The 16,904-nt window shown below is 40.6% G+C and overlaps 1 protein-coding gene across 2 annotated transcripts in view; it reads left to right on the top strand.

Moving 5' to 3' along the window:
* The window catches only part of LOC140459713 (secreted frizzled-related protein 1-like), a 113,769-nt gene that overhangs the window by 94,241 nt on the left and 2,624 nt on the right, over positions 1 to 16,904 (top strand). The gene's annotated exons all lie outside the window — the stretch shown is intronic.

The raw sequence follows: 16,904 nt of genomic DNA, 5'->3' as shown, positions 1-16,904 counted from the left end.
AAAAACAAAATGGAATTTAAAACTGTTTACAAGATACTAAATTCAAATCATCTATCACTTTGTTGCAAGCACCCCATTTCTGGAAGAGAATCATTCAATTTTGCAATTTGAACAAAAATGCCTCCTTTGGATGTACAATGAGCTATTTTGCAATCAATTTTCTTTAGAATTGAAGAACTGCGCTGTTATGTTACTCCTACTTGAGAATTTGACATTGTTACAAAGTCAAAGCCACATTGACCAAACATTGCTTCACTCCTATCACACACTTGTAGCAATTACAATTCATTGCTATATATTAAGCATGTCATGACTCATTGGACACTATCACAACAGGCTCCAGAAATTACGTAATTCTGCCATTTCATCTGTTTTCTTAAAACGTAATGATACTCTTTTCCCTGAACTATGATTTCATATGCTGCAGTAAGATGGTTTTCAGTAAGCTACTTACTTGTTCATCTGCTATAATTCCGAAAACTAGGAGATAAGGTGAAATGATGGTGCTGTTGGATCAGCTCTTCTCCATAATCTGCCACATTGTTCTTCATCATAGTGTCAGTGCTTAGAGACACAGATTGGGGAATCTGACATTTCTTGGAGAGAAAGAAAGTTTGAGAGACCAACTACTTCCAAACTACTCTTGTACAGCTTTTCAAACTCAGGTTGCGATCTGGGAGGAGTCAACTTTACTATCTCAATTCACTGCTCCAGGACAGGAGAGAACTGGTGAGAAGAGAGGGTTACAGATGTGCCTTGAAAGGGTAAATCTTGGGGCAGGATCAAGGTACAGTATTCACTTACACAAGTGTAAGTGTGAAACACAATATTCCCAATGTTGCCAAAAAATCAGTTTGGAGGCCAATCAATTTGCAGCAATGGAGGGGAGATCCAGGTTTTTTCACGTGAGCTGTTGTCTCAGTCTCCATCCTTCATTCAAGGGGACAACTGACAAATGTTTCCAAAAAGGTTGCCTGCCTGGCTACCACCTCATCAAACTGCTGCAAAGATCCCACTCATAAACCCTCAAGTGCTTTCTACTGAAATGGCATGGTGCCTTAGTGTTTAGCACTGCTGCCTCAGTGCCACAGGCCCAGCTTCATGTCCAACCTTAGGGGACTGTCTGTGAGGAATTTGATGGGCTAAATAGCCCCTTTCTTCATTGTAGGAATTCTATGAACCTAAAATTGATGGGTGGTGACCGACAAATTGCTGCAGTCTGCTCAATAAGTTTATGAAACAATCCATGTTTGTATTTCCATTTTCTGCTGGAGGAAGTTTGTGTTCCCTGATGTTCAATCTCCACATTTACCTCTTTGTAATTGAAGGTTCAAAAACTACTTCTAATTTTTTGATGAAATTAGTGTAAGTCTAGAGGAAAATAATACATTTGAAGAAGGTAAATTTTTCAGAGTTGGTGCCCCAGCTAGAACATAGTACATTCATATACATAGATTTTAATCAAGACTTGCAGGTAAATACCTTGTTCAGTTATTGAAAGCAATTCACATTTAGTAAATAGAAGTTTTTATAAAGTAATAGTTTTAAGACAATGAATGAAATGAAAAAAAACTTGCACTTATCTGGTAATTTTCACATCATTGGGAAATACCTAAGCACTATTGGATGTTAAGTCATTGATGCAGTGTAAGTCAATGCAACAACCGATATTCTCATGTCGAGGTCTCAGAAAGGACAAATTAGATGAATGATCAATTTCTGATTCCATTTATTTGGTTGAAGCAAATGAGACAAGACACCAGAAGAATTCTTCCTGCTCCACTTCAAATAGTGCTGTCATGTTGATCTACCTTCATATAGTATAACATTGTTTTAATGTTATAGTTATTGGGAATAAGACTCAATGCATCACTCCCTCAGCATGACCCAACACTGAACTTCCCTGATGTGGATCTGGCATGATCTTCTGGTTTATGATGAGATGTTTCCCTCTTAGCTCAAGTTGTAAGACACCTTGTTTTGGCTATTCTTAATTTACCTATTTCATTAATGCCCAAGTAAGTATTTTGTGGCAAAGAAATTAAGTACCCAACACAAAAAGTGCAAAGCAGTATTCCAGGTTACTCAGTGTGTGTGGCGCAGTATTCCTGTTCTGCTATTCACATAAAAATTTAAATATGTTGTGTATGTGTTCCATGTAATAAAATCCTAATCAGTAAATATTCTGGCAAAACTTCCTGGGCCACCCACCTATTTAAGAATTACTGGAGGAGAATTGTACTTTGATATTCAAACAGTCAGTATCCAAGCATCTTTAAGAGCAGTCTAATTTGATGAGGTAAGTTTGTGAGCAAGCTGAATATTTAAAATATACTTAAGGAATATCGAAAATGTTAGGTCATTAATCTGAGAGGGTATTAGTCTCCTTCCTGCAACTGAGTTCACTCTCAGATGGAAGAAGTAATAAAATATTTAATATCATCAAGATAAAAGCCAGAAAAAGCCTTTGGTATATCCAAGCACAATTATGTTGAGCAACATATGGGTCTGGGACATCCATATATTGTTGATTCAGATAACCTTTTAGACCGTAATGGAAAAACATTCATCAGTCATCCAAATCACGTGCTTTGAGACATGTACAAGTTTTTTCAATTTGGATTTAACATCTTTAATTATAATGGTGACGGTATGAAGTTCATAACCACATGGAGAGTTTAAAATGACTGGCATGGAAAAGGAAGCTAGGTACACGGGGAGAAGAATTAGGAGGATAAGCTGTTAGGGTGAGGTGAATTAATATTGGGACAGGTCTCCTGTGCAGCATTAAAAAAATTGCCATAAAGTAAATGGCCTTTTTCTGTACAGTGAATGTTGTGTAGCTCTTAAGCATGCCAGCTGAAGCACTGCCACATAATGAAGTCCTAAATTGTGTTCCCATTAATACTTCCAAATATTTCCATTTGGCTTCGTGTCACAAAGTGGGAAGGAGGGAGGTTCTGGTTTATTTTCACACAGGACCGGTTGTGCAATGAACTCAAACTGTTCTATGCCAACTGTTAAATGATTGCACTAAAAGAAAATCTGCTAATTTACTGAGCGGATTAGACAGGGCATTTTTGCACTCCAGCTTCTCATTAACTATTTTCCTGTATATTGCCAGCTCAGAATAAAATTATTTCTGAAATACAATTTTCCAGTGGTTTTGGGACTAAAGATTTGGAATTCTTCAGTGCCAGCTTAGAAGAGATACAATTTTCAATAACCTCAAAATTTAGGGATAATACTAGAGTTAGTAGGACCAGCTTACATATCAGTTGCTGACATACAAGGTAGAGGTAGCATGGTGGCTCAGTGGTTAGCACTGCTGCCTGACAGCACCAGGGGCCTGGGTTTGATTCCAGCCTTGAGTGACTGTCTGTGTGGAGCTTGCATGTTCTCCCTGTGTCTGTGTGGGTTTCCAAAGATGTGCAAGTTAGGTGAAATGGCCATGCTCAATTGTCCATCGTGTTCAGGGATGTGCAGGTTAAGCGCATCCATTGCAGAATGGGGCTGTGTGGGTTAGCCTTTGGAGGGTCGCTGTGGACTTGTTGGGCCAAATGGCCTGTTTCCACACTGTTGGGATTCTATGATCTATTTTCCTAGCATGGAAAAAGATTTTAGTCAGTGTCGACATTAACAAATATACCAGAATTCATCTTTAATGCACTATCTTTATTTGATCCACTTACTAGTAGCACCATGAATGTGCTTTTGGGATTAGGAAGAGAAAATGTCAGACGGGGCGCTTTCTATCTCCAGTATGCTACACAGGGATGACTGCTGGAAATTGTCTGAGGATGGAATAAGTTCCATCTGGTTCCAACAATAGCTTGTCAACATTTGCTACTTCTGGTACCACACCATAGTAAAATCACTGGAGGAAGTTCTTGCCAGGCTTTCGTGATTGTGGGACTTGAGCCCAACAAGAGTACGTGCTTGAAGGAAGTGTGAGAAGGAAAAGAACTGGGGGAATGAGCAGTGAAAGCCTGTACTCGTTAAGTTAACATATAGGCCAATTCATTCTGATAACAAAATTGATCTGCAATGCAGCATTCAGTATGGTAGTAATGCTTACTTGCCTATGTGATTCAGAAACTGTGATGACTCTCCCCACATTACTTCTTATGGTAGTTTGGTGTACTTTTGCTTTGGAGTCAGACTCATGTACATGACAGAGCTTTGCCCACCGGACTCTGTGGTTTGATTAGTGCATTTGAGGAGAATCCACAATGCTAATCACTTCAATCCTTATAATATGGCTTGGTGTTTTGCTAGAATTCTAAAATGTCAAAATTGTAATATTAGCTGGTTTTATTCAGCAGATTCAGCATTCAATATGATCCAAAACAGCATAACCAGGTGAAAAAAGATCATTGATTTCTTCTAAATAAAAATAGCAAACAACAGAAAAGGGTATTGTTTACAGTCAGTGATTATTTCTGGATTTCAAAAAGCAACACTTGGATGCAAGAAATTACAGCTAATTTACATCGTACAGACATAGATTTCAAACTATGCAGCAAACTAGTTGTTCTTTGTGGTTGTGGAAGAGATATGATTCATGGTTCATAGCACAAGTTCACCTGACAAGTCTTAAAGTATGTCAAGTATGCTGCTTGTAAATAAAAACTTTTGCCAACTATTTTTTATGAAGATGCCCTGCTAACTAATTCCTCACTGTTTTTCCATTCAGTTATGGAAGTCATAATTTAAACACAAACACTTCCTCCACAGATGAAACTTTCAAGAAACTTGGACAATTTACATTGAGGTGCACAGCTGAGTTTAATTATAAAATAAAGAAGCCAATGCACAAGAAATATAAGTGGATGCAGACAGAGGGTCCAGAAGTTTTTGGTTTATGCCTTGCAAATGTTTCCACAAAATCTACATGTTTGCATGAGCAGAGGTGATATAAAGTATGCACTAAAACAGATGTTGAGGTTACAGTGTGGAAACAAAATGTAATGGCCCCTTATTCCTATCCTTCGCACTCTGTTTTTCTTTCACTCAGACTCTCCCCAAGTCCTATTTCTTTTGACCAAGCATTTAGTCAACTATTCATTGGCTTCCTGTCAGTTTCTATGAAGTTATGTCTGTGTCCTTGGGGCACTTCACTTCATTAAAAGCATGAACCAAATGACAGTTGTTGATGATGTGGACTATTTCCTTGCACATCAGTTGAAGACCTTGGTGAGTCCAGAACATTCTTTAGAAAGTTAACTGGCCAGTTGATACAAGGAGTTGTCTCTGATATCCAGACCTACACATGCGAATATCACAGTGAGATATAGAGGTGACAGAAGTGGAATATGGCTTGATGATCTTTTCTTTATATTTGGAACTACAGTGAAGAAAATGCTACAGGATCAACAAGTTTGGTTTTCAAAGATTTTGATGTTTCCAACGTCTTCACAGGTGATGAAACTGTAGTCTGATAGACTTCACACTCTTGCTATTTTGCATCATCTGTGGTTTTGACCGAACGTACTATTGAATTGCATCCAAAATGTGTTCCTAAGTTGTAATCAATCAATCAATCAACAAACATCAAAATTTTGCATTTATTTATGAGGTGCAGGAGCAGCTATTTGGCCACTTGAGCCTGCTGTGCTCTTTGGTAAGATTGATCTGATTGTGCACTGAGCTCTACTTTACTGTCTACCTCCTGAAGAATTTGACAACCTTGTCAATCAAAAATGTATCTACCTTAGGCTAAAAAACATTCATTTTGCTGTCTACAAAAGGCAATTTTTCAGACAAAGTACCCTCCAAGAGAAAAAAGATCTCTTCATCTCCATCTTAAATGCGAGACTCTTTAATTTCCAAGCTACAGGCTCTTCCCACAAGGGGACACATCCTCTAGACAACTACTTTGTCAACTCCCCTTCGGATCTTATATGGTTCAATACGATCACCTCCCATTCTTCTGAACTCTACAGGATACAGACTCAACTGATTCAATCTCTCCTCAGAAGATAACCCCATCCCAATAATGAGGTGAGTGTATCTTTTCTGAACTAATTCTAATGCCATTATAACTTTCCTTCCCTAAGGAGACCAAACCTGTATCCAGAACTTCAGATGTGGTCTGTCCATTACATGCTGCATAATTTCTAAAGTTAGGTGCTGAAGCTAAAATTGTCTTTGAAAACACTTGAGTTTCTAAACTCAATGTACTTGTGTGCAATCACAAGAATGAGGTGATCCAATGTTAATCTGAATGGTCAGAAAAAAATTGTACGTAATGCAGAAACCATAATGTACACCAGCGTATTTCCCATGAGTACAGACCTAACAGTGAGCAGAAGCTTGCTTCTGAGTCAGGGTGGGGAGTGAAATAAGAGCAGAGAGCATGAGGTCAAATTCATGATCACAGGATGGCGAAGTGTTTGGGGTTGAAGGTGTTTTCATGATGATGGAGCCAAGACACATTCTGGAATGAGCAACTCACATGCTGGCAGGCAGCTGTACTCAGTCTCGAGAGTGTGGTGCTGGAAAAGCACAGCAGGTCAGGCAGCATCTGAGGAGTAGGAGAATTGACGTTTCGGGAATAAGCCCTCCTGGTGCAGGGCTTATGCCTTAAATTTCCCACGACTCGGATGCTGACTGACCTGCTGTGCTTTTCCAGCACCACACTCTCAACTTTGATCTCCAGCATTTGCAGTCCTCATTTTGTCCTAGCTATACTCAGACTGGCTATTTCTCTAATGTGCTGATCATGTAACAATTTTCCATGGTTAACATACAGCAGGCAGCAGTGATTGATTCTAACAAGAATATCGATGATGCTGTTTTTTTTTACATACATATAGACACCAATTGTTTCAGGTAAAAGACATATTTTCAAATATATGATCAATCAACAAGCGCATTTCTCAATATGATGAATTTCTATGTGCAAACATGGGACAGTGGAACACTGGAATACTTCAGGAAGCATAGTGATTTCCAGTGAGCACTCATGCCCATCCCAAGTAAACAAAAAGCATCCATAAGATTTTCAAATGAAGCCACAGTATGAGAGATGATTACAGTCTGTGTACTATGAAACTAATCAGGAACATGGATTTTTCTTTTTCTAAGCAGTCTATATTTTATTTTAATTCTCCATTCTGTCAATTTGAACATTTTTTTCTTTCAATAGCAACTGCTTAGTAGTGCCTTGTTCGCTGAAAGTCTACTCTGCAAGGCACCATCGAGACCACAATGAAGCTGAAGCTCAGTGATTATAGTTCTTTCCAAATTAATTCAATTCTTTCTGTTTCTGTGCTCACTAACTCTTTCAAGTCAGTTGTCTCCAAAGACACCATAAGTACTAATTACTTCACAATTAAATTGCATGCAAAATCCACAGAAGTAGACAGAAGAGCAAGTGTTTAAAGTGAATGAGAATTCATAGTAATTACAAATAATCCCCTTTTTATTCTTCTGCATGGAGTATATTAAAAGTGATGCACAAGTACCAACAATTCGATTGCCTGCAGAAGTAGCTGAAACAGGAGTTGGTCACTTGAGAAAAAACAATTTTAGCTTAAGTGGCTTGCAGTTACAATGTACAATTCGTCAAATTTACACAGGATTGGTAAAGTACCTTTATTGGCATTAGTTGGACCAAAATGCTTCACATCCAGTGCTATGAACGTGTGTTCACTTTGCAAAGCTTACAGAAACTATTTCACTGAATAAACAGCAAATTCAATAATCCAGAAAAACTGCATGTTCAGTAGCGGTGTATGATTTCAGGACATTGCCTGACTGCCATTTAATGCCTCCTATATAGAATACAACAGTGATTCTGCTGTGAAAGTAGAGGCTACTTGTATCATGAAATCTACCATTGATACACTGGGCAATGAGATTCCATACCATAAATATAATGGTGAACGACTTAGAGACATCGTATTCCCTAGAAATGCATGAAGTGGACAAAACAATTTATTCTCTGCTGTTCCTCCAGCATCGGCTAACCAGCAAAGAGATCTCTACTGTCTGATGCCAATTCATCATGAATTATCCTTTTCTTCTCTGTCCTTGCATGCGGTACATCCCGTTTAATTCATGTTGTTCAGGAAACATACGTCATGATCTTAAAGGAGGGTGCCTGTAAACAGAAGAGTGGTTTGAAGTGTGTATACTTTAATGCCAGAAGTATACGAAATAAGGTAGGTGAACTTGCAGCGTGGGTTGGTACCTGGGACTTCGATGTTGTGGCTATTACGGAGACATGGCTAGATCAGGGACAGGATTGGCTGTTGCAGGTTCCAGGGTTTAAATGTTTTAGTAGGGTCAGAGGTGGGGGTAAAAGAGGGGGGGGTGTGGCTTTGCTTGTCAAAGATAGTATTACAGCGGTGGAAAGGAAGATGGACGAAGATTTGCCATCTGAGGTAGTTTGGGTTGAGGTTAGGAATAGGAGAGGTGAGGTCACCCTGTTAGGAGTCTTTTACAGGCCTCCTAATAGTCCTAGAATCGTTGAAGAAAGGATTGTGAAGATGATTCAGGAGAAGAGTGACAGTAATAGGGTGATTGTTATGGGAGACTTTAACTTTCCTGATATTGATTGGGAAAGCTATAGCTCCAGTTCGTTAGATGGGTCAGTGTTTGTGCAATGTGTGCAGGAGAGTTTCCTGACACAATATGTAGATAAGCCAACAAGAGGTGAGGCCATACTGGATTTGGTTCTGGGTAACGAACCAGGCCAGGTATTAGAACTAGAGGTAGGTGAGCACTTTGGGGACAGTGACCACAATTCGGTGATTTTTACACTCGTGATGGAGAGGGATAAGTGTGTACTACAGGGCAAGAGTTATAGCTGGGGGCAGGGAAAGTATGATGCGTTGAGGCATGACTTAGGATGTGTGGATTGGAAAAGTAGATTCCAAGGCAAGAGCGTAATTGATATGTGGAACTTGTTCAAGGAGCAACTATTGAGTGTCCTTGATAAGTACGTACCTATCAGACAGGGAGGAAAGGGTCGTGTGAGGGAGCCGTGGTTTAATAAGGAATTGGAATCCCTTGTTAAATGGAAGAGGGCGGCCTTTGTAAAGATGAGGCGTGAAGGTTCAATAGGGGCGATTGAGAGTTATAAGGTAGCCCGGAAGGACCTGAAGAGAGAGCTAAGAGCAGCAAGGAGGGGACATGAGAGGTCCTTAGTTGGTAGGATTAGGGAAAACCCTAAGGCTTTCTATAGGTATGTTAGGAATAAAAGAATGACTAGGGTAGGAATAGGTCCAATCAAGGATAGTAATGGGAAGCTGCGTGTGGAGGCTGAAGAGATTGGGGAGGCACTGAATGAATACTTTTCGTCAGTATTCATTCAGGAACAGGACATTGTTGTCGATATGAATACTGAGGCACGAATAAGTAGAATGGATGGCTTTGAGATATGTAGAGAAGAGGTGTTGGAAATTCTGGCAAGGGTAAAAATAGATAAGTCCCCTGGGCCTGATGGCATTTATCCTAGGATTCTCTGGGAAGCAAGGGAGGAGATTGCAGAGCCATTGGCCTTGATTTTTGTGTCCTCTTTGTCTACAGGAGTAGTGCCAGAGGACTGGAGGCTAGCTAACGTGGTTCCCTTGTTCAAGAAGGGGAGTAGGGATAATTCTAGTAACTATAGGCCAGTGAGTCTCACTTCTGTTGTGGGCAAAGTCTTAGAGAGAATTGTAAGGGATAGGATTTATGCACATCTGGATAAGAATAATGTGATCAAGGATAGTCAGCATGGTTTTGTGAAGGGCAGGTCGTGCCTCACAAACCTTATTGAATTCTTTGAGAAGGTGACTAAGGAGGTAGATGAGGGGAAAGCGGTAGATGTGGTATATATGGATTTTAGTAAGGCGTTTGATAAGGTCCCCCATGGTAGGCTACTGCAGAAAATACAGAGATATGGCATTGAGGGTGAGTTGGAGGTTTGGATTAGGAATTGGCTGGCTGGAAGAAGACAGAGGGTAGTAGTTGATGGCAAAGGTTCATCTTGGAGTGCCGTCACTAGCGGTGTTCCGCAAGGATCTGTTTTGGGACCATTGCTGTTTGTCATTTTTATAAATGACCTGGAGGAAGGGTTAGAAGGTTGGGTGAGCAAGTTTGCAGATGATACGAAAGTCGGAGGAGTTGTAGACAGTGAGGAAGGATGTGGCAGGTTACAGCGGGATATAGAGAAGCTGCAGAGCTGGGCAGAAAGGTGGCAAATGGAGTTCAATGTAGCTAAGTGTGAGGTGATTCACTTTGGTAAGAGTAATAAAAAGATGGGGTACTGGGCTAATGGTCGGATACTTGGTAGTGTGGAAGAGCAGAGGGATCTTGGTGTCCATGTACACAGATCTCTGAAAGTTGCCACCCAGGTAAATAGTGCAGTGAAGAAGGCATATGGCGTACTGGCTTTTATTGGTAGAGGAATTGAGTTCCGGAGTCCTGAGGTCATGCTGCAGTTGTATAAGACTCTGGTGCGGCCGCATCTGGAATATTGTGTGCAGTTTTGGTCGCCATACTATAGGAAGGATGTGGAGGCACTGGAACGGGTGCAGAGGAAGTTTACCAGGATGTTGCCTGGTATGGTAGGAAGATCCTATGAGGAAAGGCTGAGGCACTTGGGGTTGTTTTCATTGGAGAAAAGAAGGTTTAGGGGTGACTTGATAGAGGTGTACAAGATGATTAGGGGGTTAGATAGGGTTGACAGTGAGAACCTTTTTCCACGTATGGAGTCAGCTATTACAAGGGGGCATAGCTTTAAATTAAGGGGGGGTAGATATAGGACAGATGTTAGGGGTAGGTTCTTCACTCAGCGAGTCGTAAGTTCATGGAATGCCCTGCCAGTAGCAGTAGTGGACTCTCCCTCTTTATGGGTATTTAAGCGGGCATTGGATAGGTATATGGAGGATATTGGCTTAGTGTAGGTTAGGTGTGCTTTGATCGGCGCAACATCGAGGGCCGAAGGGCCTGTACTGCGCTGTAATGTTCTATGTTCTATGTTCTATGTCACCTCATTTCACATCTTGCTTTTCTGCCCAAACATTTACATCTTGTTTCTTGGATTATTGACATATCTGCCATGGTGGCATCAAAAGCATCCTCCTTTCATGATCTTGAAAATGTCTATTATCGTTCCGTAACCTTGTCTGCTTGAAGCAAAATGTTCCTAGTCTCTGGCTTTGCCAGGTAACTTGAAGTCTGCATCCCTTGTACAAACTGAATAATATTTCTCTTGCATCTTCTCCAAATCTTTGGCTGCATGGCTCCGCAAAATGGTATGTATTTGAAATGAATGTCAAACTAGTTACTGTTACTTTCAGGATCATGGCTGAAAAATATTTTTACTGGTGTGATTGTAGTGCCTCCTATGTCAACAACACTGGGAAGTTAATATGCCAGTTCCTATAAAGAATTGTGAGGCTTATTGATTGTAAGAGATGTTATTCTTTTTTAGACTTGAAGACTAAAAGGCTTGTTTTCGAAAATTATGCTTCAGTTGGGGAGCCTTGGTTCTCCAAGTCTGAAGTCTATACTGCAAAAGCATGCACAAGATACCCACTCTGTGATTTTCTTTCCATTAAAATTAATCCAGTTATGAACTCCCAGTGAGCAGGTTTCCCCCTAGGAGCACATTTTTGCAAAATATGCTGTGGTAATGGCACCACTTAATTAGTCTACTCTGATAATTGATAGCCACTGGAATACAATGTCTGCACTGAAACTGTAGTTGGTCGGTGAGGAAAGAGTAGACCAAAATGAACAAAAACAGTGCCAATTAAGAAAGAGCTAACTCTCATTTTTCTGGCATGTTTCATATGCTTAAAATATCAGAAAGAGCATACCATAACCATTAATTACTTTCGGTGCAGTGGTTATTGCTTCATGGGCAAATGGGGCCAGTTAGTTCACCATCTGGCCTCGTAGAAAGGAAAGCAGATCAACAAAGCTTTGAGATTGTGCTGGGTGATGGAGAAAAGATGTCAGGATACGGACAAAACTCCCTGTTCTTTTGAGAGAACATTTGGCAACTGTTCCACAATCACGGTAATATGGAGACAGTCCATCAGTTTAAACATTTTCATTTCAGGAAAACTATACCAACTATGGGCCCATTGTGATCTTGGATTGCATTACCAAGTTCGACTTTTGAGTTGAGAGCAGGGTGCCTGTCAAAGGTAGAGGTGTCAACCTTTACTGAGGTTCTGTAAATAATTAATCCAGCCATTGGTGATGATGCCCTTCGCTATCCCCGAGTGGCACAGTGATTAGCACTGCTGCCTCACAGCGTAAGAGACCCAGGTTCAAATCCCGCCTTGGGGAACTGTCTGTGTGGAGTTTGCACGCTCTCCCAGCGTCTGCGTGGGTTTCCTCCCACAGTCTAAAGATGTGCAGGTTAGGTGAATTGGCGATGCTAAATTGCCTGTAGTGTTAGGTGAAGGGGTAAATGTGGGGTAATGGGTCTGGGTGGGTTGCTCTTCGGAGGGTTGGTGTGGACTTGTTGGGCTGAAGGGTGTGTTTCCACACTGTAAGTAATCTATCTCTTGACTGAAGCTATGGCAATCCTCCCAAAATCTCTTTGCCACTCCCTTCTCTCTTATATTTTAAGACACTTGTTCAAAGATAACTTGTCGACCAAGCTTTTGGGCCATTTGTCCTCATATCTCCTCACTTGGCTCAGTGTGAAATCTTGTTTAATAACCGTGCTGTGAAGTGTTTTACAACATGAAAGGCATGAAAAACATGCACACCGTTGTTACAAACTGAAAATATTTCAGCAACCCATCACACGATACTCACAGGTTGTCCTAATTCCAAGAATGCTGAGCATTGGCAATTTTTGTTGATATATTACCACCATATTTTACTGATGAAAACCAAATTTAATTTGTTACTTGTTAGCCCCATCTAAATGATGACCTTGGCTTTGTTTTAATCTGTATCCAAAGTGCATTTTAATCTCCAACACTTAAGAGATTTAATTTTGGAAAGGATCAAGTTGATTCCAATCATTTTTCATCAATAAGCACACATGGCTGTGGAATCAGAACTGCATAATGCTGGGTAATTCCTCTCAATGTCATGTTTCATATGCTTAAACACTTTACAGCACTTCCACTGATTTTATTGCTTACTTCAGCCTTCCATTTCTGTATGGTCACTGCCATAGCACATTTGGCATCTACCTTGTAAATATGGTTGCCAACCCTATATGGCTACTCTGGAGGCTGCCAGGAATTGAACCTCTATCACCAGAATGAAAATGACCACGATATTATAAATGACATTTTAAAATCATTTTCTTTGATTTCTCAATAGCAAATTTGAAAGCACTAAAAATGGTGGAAAATGGTGTTTGGCCATCAATCAAGCTTCATTCAATGTGGTAATGAGTCTTTTTGCTTTACATCTGGCAGACAAAGGAAGTGCATCACAAGGCTGGATACCTTTAGCTAACAATGGCTAAAGTATGAGGAAAAGTCATATAACCTCCAAGAGTTCATTTATTCAGGTGACAAGCCTACAAACAAACTTCCAGGGAGCACCCAAAAACTTAACATGTCCAGGTTTATGGAGTTTGGCCATGGATCAGCCATGATCTCATTCAATGGCAGAACAGATTTGAGGGGCTGAGTGGCCTACTTCTGTTCCTATGTTTCTAGATTGTGGCATCAACCAACTTAAAGTAAATGGAACAACATCTAAGTCAAATAAGGATGAGTGGCTGCAAACTCCATCCTGACCTAAGGTATTCAGCTTGAACTCAGCATGTCTTTTTAATAATTCTTGAGACATGGGGGTCAGTGGAAAAGCCAGTATTTATTGATCTTAGCTATCTGCCTTTCAGAAGGCAAAGGTTGTTTGCAAAACACTGAGCTTGCATTCTTCAGTATTTTCTGTGTTTGTTTCAACATTCCAGGTGTTTAAATCAGTGGAAATGCTTATTGCGTGGCACTTGTGTGGCACCCAAATTAATTCCCCTAATTTGTTCAATGTGAAGTTATCTCGGTTTTGCCCTGTGAGAGTATGAAATGGTTCATTATCTGAGAACTGGCAAATTGAAAGTTATAATTATCAGTAAACAATTTCACCCCTGACTGCTGAAATGGGAGAAGCTCATTAGTGAAGCAGCTGAAGATAACTGGGCCTCAGATATGGCCCTGAGAAATTCCTGCAATGATATTCTCTGTATTTAGTTGTGCTAGGAGGATAACAGCATTTCTTTGGATTAGATTACTTACAGAGTGGAAACAGGCCCTTCGGCCCAACAAGTCCACACCAACCCACCCCCCTACACCTAATACTACAGGCAATTTAGCATGGCCAATTCACTTAACCTGCACATTTTGGATTGTAGGAGGAAACCCGAGGCAGGAATTGAACCGGGGTCTCTGGCGCTGTGAGGCAGCTGTACTAGCCACTGTGCCACCGTGTCGTGAAGGTAGCAGAACTATAAATCCAAAGCATCAATATCTTGGCCTATTTTGAAATGAAGAAGAGCATGATCAATGATAATTGGACCATGAATGCAATTGTTTCACTGCTTGCATTAATGGTATTGAGAAAATGTAAAGATAATGTTTGAAACTTTGGTGCTGAGCTAATACAGCTGTTCTTGGAGGATGGATTTGCCAGGAAGAAAGGAGCAGTTTTCGAAGAAATTGCATCAAAACTGAACCCACAGACAATTAAAGGCACGAATGCACATTTTAAAATGACTTTTTACAGTGAAGGAGGGAATGGGTCACAATTTCAGGAGATGGGGAACTTACCAAATACAAGACCAACCACAGCACTGCATTGTGTCTATATTACCAGAAGTTCAACAAATCCACAGAACAGCAAGAGATGGGAAATGAAACACCAACCTTGCCTTCAATACTTACATCATGAGAAAAGAGTCATTTCTTGGTCTGGACTGCCTGCATATATATTAATTTTTTAAGCATTTCACACCAAATGATATTCTTTCAACTAACCAGTGCATGAAAGAAATGTGAATCGAAAAATCCTTGAAAGTGCATTTTCAAAAGTCAACATAACCTATCTGCAGATGGAATTCAGGGTCATATCAATCAACATTCAGAAAAAGTTCAATTGCTATAAATATTGAATATTATACCTTCGATCAATATTTTTATTGGCGGGAATTGTTTTGTCTCAATTTCTGTTTCATATTTTGAGAGAACATAGAAAAGTGCAGTATAGGTCCCTCAGCCTTTAATGTTGTGCCGATCTTTTATCCTCCTCTAAGATCAAACAAACCTCTATACCCATGGGCGGCACAGTGGTTAGTACTGCTGCCTCACAGCACCAGAGACCCAGGTTCAATTCCCGCCTCAGGCAACTCTCTGCGTGGAGTTTGCACATTCTCCCAGTGTTTGCATGGGTTTGCTCCAGTTTTCTCCCACAATCCAAAAATGTGCAGGGCAGGTGAATTGGCCACACTAAATTGCCCATAGTGTTAGGTTAAGGGGTAAATGTAGGCAATGTGTCCGGGTGGGTTGTGCTTCGGTGGGTCGGTGTGGACTTGTTGGGCCGAAGGGCCTGTTTTCACATTATAAGTAATCTAACCCTTCATTTTACTATCATCAATGTGCCTATCCAAGAGCTGCTGAATATCCCTAATGTATCTCACTCTACTACCACCACTGACAATGCATTCCATGCATCCACCACTCTGTTTAAAGAACCTACCTCTGACATCTCCCCTAAACCTTCCTCCAATCAGCTTAAAATATGTCCCATCAGTATAGCCATTTCTGCCCAAGGAAAAAGTCTCTGGCGATGCACGCTATGGCTCTCATCACCTTGTACATCTCTGTCAAGTCACCTCTCATCCTTCTTCACTCCAATGAGAAAAGCCCTAGTTCCCGCAAGCTTTCTTCATTCCAGGCAGCATCCTCTCAAAAGCTTCCACATCCTTCCTATAATGAGGTGACCAGAACTGAACACAATATTCCAAGTGTGGTCTAACTAGGGCTTTATAGAGCTGCAGCATAACCTCACGCTTCTTAAACTCAATCCCCCGCTAATGAAAGCCAACGCACAATACATATTCTTAACAACCCTATCAGCTTGGGTGGCAGCTTAGAGGGATCTACGGACATGGAACCCAAGATCCCTCTGTTCCTCCACACTGCCAAGAATCCTGCCTTTAACCTTGTATTCTGTATTCAAATTCAACTTTCCAAATGAATTACTTCACACTTTTCCAGGTTGAACTCCATCTGCCACTTCTCAGCCCAACTTTGCATCCAATCAATGTCCTGTTGCAACCTCCACACTATCCACAACTCCACCAACCTTTGTGTCATCGACAAACTTACTAAACTACCCTTCCATTTCCTCATCCAAGTCATTTACAAAAATCACAAAAAGCAGAGGTCTGAGAACAGATACCTGCAGAACACCACTGGTCACTAAATTCAGAGTCCTGGCAGTAGTATAAACGTAATTGAAAATACAATGCTTCCAAAGTCCTTCAGGTCAATAACTATCTCACCAAAGTTAATTAATCTCCTCAGTGTCTTGGGCACAGTACTTCTTTCAAGTCATTATCCATTCCCTGGAGGTCTAGCAACTGCTGGGAATTCCACTGAGGAAATAATATGTCAAAAGTAATTTGTTGCACTATGTCGCCCTGATGATGATTTGGTGTCTGCTGCTAATTGAGAAATCCACTGGGGTCATGGCTCACATGACCTTCTCAATCAGCGGCACCAACAAGAGAACACTCATTCAGTCTTTTGTTATAGCTGAACCTTAATTATCGAATTGACTCAAACATTTTCTTGGTATTCAATTGTAAAGCAGTTTGGAACCTCCTTGTGTTGTGGAATTGAAAGGTTTCTGTTCCTTTGCCAGTTTCTGTTTGAGAATGATAGCCAGGTTTTAAAAGAAAAACTGGTGCCTGGTGATAGTGAAGTGGCATA

Source organism: Chiloscyllium punctatum, chromosome 35 (assembly GCF_047496795.1).
Source record: "Chiloscyllium punctatum isolate Juve2018m chromosome 35, sChiPun1.3, whole genome shotgun sequence".
NCBI classification, from domain to species: Eukaryota; Metazoa; Chordata; class Chondrichthyes; order Orectolobiformes; family Hemiscylliidae; genus Chiloscyllium; species Chiloscyllium punctatum.
This window is presented reverse-complemented; position numbering and strand designations above follow the sequence as displayed.